This window comes from Lipotes vexillifer, unplaced genomic scaffold (assembly GCF_000442215.2).
Source record: "Lipotes vexillifer unplaced genomic scaffold, Lipotes_vexillifer_v1.1 scaffold640, whole genome shotgun sequence".
Lineage (NCBI taxonomy): Eukaryota > Metazoa > Chordata > Mammalia > Artiodactyla > Lipotidae > Lipotes > Lipotes vexillifer.
The window spans coordinates 1,356,442-1,364,935 of NW_006773138.1; the positions used below are offsets into that span (position 1 = coordinate 1,356,442).

Sequence of the window (8,494 nt, forward strand, 5' to 3'; positions counted from 1 at the left end):
AGAATAAAAAACCATCAGTAAAAATATTTAGGTTATAATATTCCCAGAGTCTATTTTCCATATTCTTGTTTGGTTAATTTGGTCACAATTTTAAACTGTAAAAAATTACCCTTTAGAGGAACTAAACTAAAACATGACATAAACTTCCTAAGGAAGGTAACTTGATAAAAAGTGATTCCAATTTTTCTAAGTAACATTTGAGATACTACAAGAGCAAATTAATTAAGAAAACCTTTGAAATTATTCAATTATCTTTAAAATTATACTGGCATAAATTAATATCTAGAATGCCTAAAATAATGTTTTCATAGTAGATTTATCACTAGAGTATTTTGATCTTGAAAGCCTCAGTGCTTCTTTTTTTTTTTTTTTGGCTGCATTGGGTCTTTGTTGCTGTGCGTGGGCTTTCTCTAGTTGTGGCGAGTGGAGGCAACTCTTCGTTGTGGTGCTTGGGCTTCTCATTGTGGTGGCTTCTCTTATTCTGAAGCACGGGCTCTAGGTGTGCAGGCTTTGGTAGTTGCAGCATGTGGGCTCAGTAGTTGTAGCACTCGGGCTCAGTAGTTGCAGCGCATGGGCTCAGTAGCTGTGGCTCGTGGGCTCTAGAGCGCAGGCTCAGTAGTTGTGGTGCACGGGCTTAGTTGCTCCGTGGCATGTGGGATTTTCCTGGACCAGGGATTGAACCTGTGTCCCATGCATTGGCAGGAGGATTCTTAACCACTGCGCCACCAGGAAAGTCTAGCCTCAGTGCTTCTAATGTGTAGCTTTAACCTGAAATCATAATCCTTGGTTTGCAAATATCAAATTCAATTTTATGTTAGTTGATATAGAAACGAAACAAAAAATTCTTAAATCAAGGTGATAGCATGCAGCAACCATTGCTACCAAAATGGAAAATTTCTATTTTTCCTTAGAGATTCTATGAAAAGAAAACCCACAGTGAGTGACAAAGTCTACACATAAACATTGTTTAAAAATAGGATGTTTGCCAAAAATGGAAAATAATCCAAATGTCCACCAATTGTTGAATGGATAAATAAAATGTAGTATACCCAAATAATGGGATACTATTCAACAGTACAAAAAGCAATAAAAAGGAATGAAGTACTGATACATGCTACAATATGGATAAGCCTTGAAAACATTATGCTAAATGAAAGAAACCAGTCACAGATGACCACATAGTGTATGTTCCCATTTATATAGGCAAATCTATAGAGACAGAAAGTAGAGCTAGGGAGGATGGGGGAATTTGGGCATGACAGATAACAGGTAAGGGGGTGTGGTTGTTTTGGGGATGAGGAAAATGTTCTAAAATTGATTGTGATAGTTGCACAACTCTGATTTACTAAAAAGCATTGAATTTTACTCTTTAAATGGGTGAATTGTGTGATATGTGAATTATATTTCAATATTGCTGCTACCAAAAAGAAAAAGAAAGAGAGAAACAAAACAAAATGCAAATCAGACCATGTTAACATCCTTTCAAGGACTGCTCTTGCACTCTGAATAAATTCTAAATGGGTTAAAAAAAAAAGAATGTTTTCCAAAATTTCTCGTGAAATGTCAGTGAAACTTTATAGTCTGAATTAAGACCTTATAAAACAAGGCTAAATTATACATAATTTTGCTGATTTGCATATCTTCCACATATAAAACAAGGTTAAATTATACTGATTTGCATACCTTCAACAAGGTTCAGCTGATATACATAATTTATAGGTATCTACAGGAATTCTTTTTTTTTTTTTTAACTTAATTTATTTTTTTGGCTATGCTGTGCAGCTGCTCGGCTTGTGTGATCTTAGTTCCCTGATTAGGGAGAAGTGAAAGCATGGAGTCCTAACCCCTGGACTGCCAGGGAATTCCCTCCATAGGAATTCTTAATGTCTCATCATATCTTCTCTCAGTAATTGTTGTTTATTGTTTTATACTCTTTCTATTCTAAATACCAAGAAGTCTTTTGACAGGGAGAGTTAAATCACTTTCCATTATCCCCAAAAGTGTAGGTAACAAAATATAAAATTAAATAAGGTTTGTTAAAGTAACATAAAATCTCCATAACAATATTCAGTGACTGCTTATAAATGTTACCAGTTATCATAAAGCCTATAAAGTTTATCCTTAGATTAATAAAAAGAAATGTAGGGACTTCCCTGGCGGTCCAGTGGTTAAGACTCTGCACTTCTAGTAAACTCAAAATGGATTAAAGACCTAAATGTAAGACTGGACACTATAAAACTCTTAGAGGAAAACGTAGGAGGAACACTCTTTGACATAAATCACAGCAAGGTCTTTTTTGACCCACCTTCTAGAGTAATGGAAATAAAAACAAAGATAAACAAATGGGACCTAATGAAACTTAAAAGCTTCTGAACAGGGCTTCCCTGGTGGTGCAGTGGTTGAGAGTCCGCCTGCCGATGCAGGGCACACGGGTTCGTGCCCCGGTCCGGGAAGATCCCACCTGCCGCGGAGCGGCTAGGCCCGTGAGCCATGGCCGCTGAGCCTGCGCGTCCGGAGCCTGTGCTCCGCAACGGGAGAGGCCACAGCAGTGAGAGGCCCGCATACCGCAAAAAAAAAAAAGCTTCTGCACAGCAACGGAAACCATAAACAAGATGAAAAGACAGCCCTTAGAATGGGAGAAAATAATTGCAAATGAAGCAATGACAAAGGATTAACCTCCAAAATATACAAACAGCTTATGCAGCGCACTATCAAAAAAAAAAACAACCCAATCAAAAAATGGGCAGAAGAAGACTTCCCTGGTGGCGCAGTGGTTAAGAATCCGCCTGCCAATGCAGGGGACATGGGTTCGAGCCCTGGTCCAGGAAGATCCCACATGCCGCGGAGCAACTGAGCTGGTGTGCCACAACTACTGAGCCTGCACTCTAGAGCCCGTGAGCCAAAACTGGTGAGCCCATGTGCCACAACTACTGAAGCCCAAGCACCTAAAGCCTGTGCTCTGCCACAAGAGAAGCCACCGCGATGAGAAGCCCATGTGCCACAACAAACAGTAGCCCCTGCTCACCACCACTAGAGAAAGACCATGCCCAGCAACGAAGACCCAATGCAGCTAAAAATAAATAAATAAATAAATAAATGGGGATAAAAAGTAAAAAAGGGCAGAAGACCTAAATAGACATTTCTCCAAAGAAGACATACAGATGGCCAAGAGATGCATGAAAAGATGCTCAACATCACTAATTACTAGAGAAGTGCAAATCAAAAGTACAAAGAGGTATCACCTCACACTGGTCAGAATGGGCATCATTAAAAAATCTACAAACAGTAAATGCTGGAGAGGGTGTGGAGAAAAGGGAACCCTCTTGCACTGTTGGTGGAAATATAAATTGATACAGCCACTATGGAGAACAGTATGGAGGTTCCTTAAAAAACTAAAAATAGAATTACCATATGACCTAGCAATTCCACTACTGGGCATAAACCCAGAGAAAACCATAACTCAAAAAGACACATACGGACTTCCCTGGTGGTGCAGTGGTTAAGAATCCAGCTGCCAGTGCAGGGGACACAGGTTCGAGTCCTGGTCTGGGAAGATCCCACATGCTGCAGAGCAACTAAGCCTGTGCGCCACAACTACTGAGCCTGCGCTCTAGAGCCTGTGAGCCACAACTACTGAGCCCAAGTGCCACAACTACTGAAGCCCACGTGCCTAGAGCCTGTGCTCCACATCGAGAGAAGCCACTGCAATGAGAAGCCTATGCACCACAAGGAAGAGTAGCCCCCACTTGCCACAACTAGAGAAAGCCTGCGTGCAGCAATGAAGACCCAATGCAGCCAAAGATAAATAATAAATATAATTAATTAATTAATTAATTAAAGGGAAAAAAAAGACACATGCATCTCAATGTTCATTGCAGCACTATTTACAATAGCCTGGTCATGGAAGCGACCTAAATGCCCATCGACAGACGAACGGATAAAGAAGATGTGGCACGTATATATAATGGAATATTACTCAGCCATAGAAAGGAACAAAATTGGGTCATTTGTAGAGACGTGGATGGACCTGGAGACTGTCATACAGAGTGAAGTAAGTCAGAAAGAGAAAAACAAATGTTGTATATTAACGCATATATGTGGAATCTAGAAAAATGGTACAGATGAACCGGTTTGCAAGGCAGAAATAGAGACACAGATGTAGAGAACAGATATATGGACACCAAGCAGGGAAAGGGAGGGTGGGCTGAATTGGGAGATTGGGATTGACATATATACACTAATATGTATAAAATAAGTAACTAATGAGAACCTGCTGTATAGCACAGGGAACTCCATTTCGCTATACAGTAGAAACTAACACAACATTGTAAAACAATTATACCCCAATTAAAAAAAAAAAAAGACTCTATGCTTCCAATGCTGGGAGCTTGGGTTCAATCCCTGGTCGGGGAACTAAGATATCGCATGCTGCTTGCTGTGGCCAAAAAACCCCTAAAAAACGAAAACAAAACAAAAAACACCCAGAAGTGTAGATTTGCCTTAAAATAAAAGTACAGTGCTGATTGCTAAAAAGTTCTTTGTTAAAAAGAAACAAACAACCTAGGGATCAATTAAAAAAAAAAAAAAGGAGCTCTTTGTTGCATTAGGATGTGCTATAATGAGCAAGACTCCAGACAAAATTAAATGTTTGCCAAACATCAATACAGCACACTTTTAACATCAAGTCTAAGTTATATTGCACCAGCAGAATAGTTTTTTTGACTAGCACTATAAAGCTAACTTTAAGAAAGAAAAAAAGACACCAAATGTGAATAACAAATGGTGCAACTAAATTACTGCAAATGAAGTTTAGCAGTGAGAAGTGAGGAAGGTGACACTCTAAACCATTCTGATACGATGGCATCTCTAATTTACAAGAAGTAGAACTCCCGTATCAGCATAAGATGGTAACGTGGACTTGAAAAAGTTGGCCTCAGTGTGAATATCCAGTGTTGAAGCACCTTCCCTGAATGAGTGAACAAAGTTAAGGACATGTAGAGAGAATTTTATGCTGGAATGTCAGAGTCTTTGATCGCTTTTTTCTCTGCAAAAGTTGTATGTAGCAGTTTTCCTACAAACTTCTCATTTAATTCAGAGCTAAATAGTGCAATTTCAAAGCACAGCTTAAGAGAAAGCCAGTCACTTCTGTTGTGGCAACATCAGAGTTGTGTTTTGTTGTTGAATCTGTTGTTGCTTCCTCAATGACCATTTCACAGGATTCTTCATTTGCTCTGAGCCAGAAGTTAAATACGGTAAATCAGGTTCTCCTTCCTCATCAGAAGCATCACCAGGTTTTCTGTTTACACGTTGACTAGAAGCTTAGATATGGTGACACATTCACAGAAATCCCTGCAAGCCTACTTTATTCCTTAATATTTGTAATGTTTTATGAACTTCCATATTGATACAGCAAACTTTCCTTATAGTTCTGTTTTAATCAAATGGAGAAGGTTTTTCTCATCCCATCATTTAACATCTGAGCTAATCTGAAGTAGGAATTACTTCAGGATTATAACTCCAAAACATTATTAATACTCAGTATTAGCTCTGAAATATATCTGATGGTTTTTAAAGTCTTCTACCTTTCGCCAGTAAAAGAAATAGGGATCTGACTTCTGAGCAGTGGCTTCTGGATAACTGGTCTAATATTCTGAGGAGTACTATTGCTGATGGGCTATATTCATAAATGAGAGGAGCCATGGAAACAAGCCATGTGTAATTTTGTTTAGAACTCTGCTGCAAGTCACAGTGTCCAAATCAAGAAGGCTCTCACACCTTTTAAGAGATCCAGAAGAAAACCATAATTGATTGTTCTGGCTATGTAGTTGTGTGACTGTATCATTATTATGATGCAGTGACAGTATGGTGTTTCTCAGAGTGAGTGCCTGATCAAAATATCTCTGCAGTCTGCACTGTTTCTTCATCAGTGTTTTGAACCTTTTCTAGTTCTGTAAGGAAGCTGTCCAGAGACTTATGTGAAAGTCTGCCAACTTTTGGTGCAGGATTTCTCATCATTACAAAGGAAAGTGTTGAGTCAAATAGGAAAGCAATATGCTTTGTGAGTCCTGTAGACAGATCCAAATTGCCTATACTGGCTGTGTCAGCTGGATCTTGACTATTTCTATCAGTACCAGAGCTGACAAAACTTCTTTTCAGGACTCCTACTTTCCTTGCCATCTTTTTGTTTTAAAATTAAATTAAATTAATTTATTTATTTTGGTTGCATCGGGTCTTAGTTGCGGCACATGGGATCTTCCGTTGCAGCGCACAGGCTTCTCTCTAGTTGTGGCTTGCAGGTTTTCTCTCTCCAGTTGTGGCCCGCGGGCTCCAGGGCACGTGGGCTCTGTAGTTTGCGGCATGTGGGCTCTCTCGTAGAAGCGCGTGAGCTCAGTAGTTGTGGTGCGCAGGTTTAGTTGCCCTGCGGCACATGGGATCTTAGTTCCCCGACCAGGGATTGAACCCACATACCCTGCATTGGAAGGTGGATTCTTTACCACTGGACCACCAGGGGAGTCCCTTTCATTGCCATCTTATGTCGAATAAAAGAGTATCTTTTGTGGATGGAAAGTACTTTTAAATCTTTTTGCAGATGGAACATTGCACCTTGACGAATGTACTTGCTGCACATTTATTACTTATGTCTCTTCTTAGGGGCAGAACCTAAGCAGCAATACATGGAAACATTCTTAGACAGTGATATGTCTATCTCAAGGACATTTGCAAGCTCTGCAACATTAGTATGCTCATCTATTGAAAGAAATATAAAGTTTCAAAGTAATCACCTAGTCATCTTGAACTCAATTCATTACAAAACCTTCAGGAGAATAAAATTCAGATATTGACATGTTCAAATAAATCCTTTGTTGTATAAACTATGTAGCATATCATAATATAGGGATTCAGAGAGTTGAGTATATTTCTCAGGCAAAATGCACATCTTTATGTCGTTTTTGAGGTCTGACCAGCCTATACCACTCACCATGCCTCTTTGGCAGTTTCCACTGGCTTTATTGGTAGAAGATGTGGCCATTCCTCAAATTTCAAAAAGAAAACGTTTGATGATCTACACTCATTCATAATATCAATGTACTGCTATCTTTTTATTGCCAAGAAAACTTAGTCAGCCCTAATAAAATTGGGCCGTGAAGCATAACTTTTTTTTGGCCACGCCAGGCGACTTGTGGGATTTCAGTTCCCAGACCAGGGACTGAACCTGGGCCACGGCAGTGAAAGCCCGCAATCCTAACCACTAGGCCACCAGGGAACTCCTAAAGCATAACTTTTCTCATTGTTCATAATGTCCTGCGTAATCTCAGCATAATCTGATAATGGTGTTATCCTCAGACCCTTTACCATAATACCCAATAAATGGTAAATATACAGCGTGAAATAATCTCGACTGTAATAGTTCCTCAAAGTATTTGCATTCAATCTTTCTTGACGTGTTTAAGTTATATTTCTGTATCATAACAGACTGTGGGTATGTAGAGGACAATCTGCTTTGCATATTTCCTCTGTGAATTTCCAAGACCCTATCATGTGTTGGTGGGCAGCCTGTTCCGTGAGTGGCTGTGCCTGATGTGGAACTTCCTATCCATGGTGCAAGGGCCCTGGGACAGCTGGTGGGGAGCCTGCAGGAGGCCTGGTGCCTTACACTTTAGAATGCCCGGCTGCCCCATGCTGAGGGCTCCAGACAGCGCAGCACGGCAGAGAAAAGTGTCAGGGGTGCATCAGAGGATCTCAGTTTCTTCATTAAATTATACTTTAAGGAAAAAAGAGCTTTTAAAATTAAAATCATCATTCTTATAAATAATTATGCAGGTTCACTAATCTACTCTCATATGTGACACTTCCTCAAATTTCAATCAAAGGATTGGAGAATGCCTTCATTTTGCTTCTCTCCATTTCAAAATTCTTGCCTATGTGACTCTTTTATTTCTAGGTTTACCATATCCATTCCAGAGTGATCCCTCCTACCTGCACGCATTGTTCTATGCTCTTCTGTTTTCTCTAGGACCTTTCCTCCTATCTTCATTCTTTCCTTTCTTCTACTCTGTGTGTGTGTGTGTGTGTGTGTGTGTGTGTGTGTGTGTGTGTGTGTGTGTGTGTGTGTGTGTGTATGTATATAAATTAAAAGATACCCTCAGGACTTTCCTACTCTTTTTACAGTGGCTATTTTTTCTCCTTTCTTTCTCTGCCAAACTTTCTGAACATTTGGCTGTCCTCTGACATGTCAGCTTCTGGCACAACTCTTACATATCTGATGAGTGAATAAATGAATGATCTCACATTCATCTCTTCATTCACTTTATGCCAGCCACACAGGTCTTTTTTTCTGTTCTTTGAACATGCCAAGCTCCTTCCCATAGGACCTGTGGACTGCTTGTTCCCTTTTCCTGGAACACTTTTCCTCAGTTCTTTACGTGGCTAGCACCTCTCATCATCCCTACAGACACACACACACACACACACACACACTTCTTGGAGATCACCA

The 8,494-nt window shown here is 39.9% G+C and overlaps 1 pseudogene; it reads right to left on the reverse strand.

Annotated features, from left to right (window-relative positions):
• Positions 1 to 4,866: 4,866 nt before the first annotated feature.
• On the reverse strand, positions 4,867 to 7,987 carry LOC103075322 (protein FAM91A1-like; annotated as a pseudogene).
• Between the last annotated feature and the right edge of the window lie 507 nt (positions 7,988 to 8,494).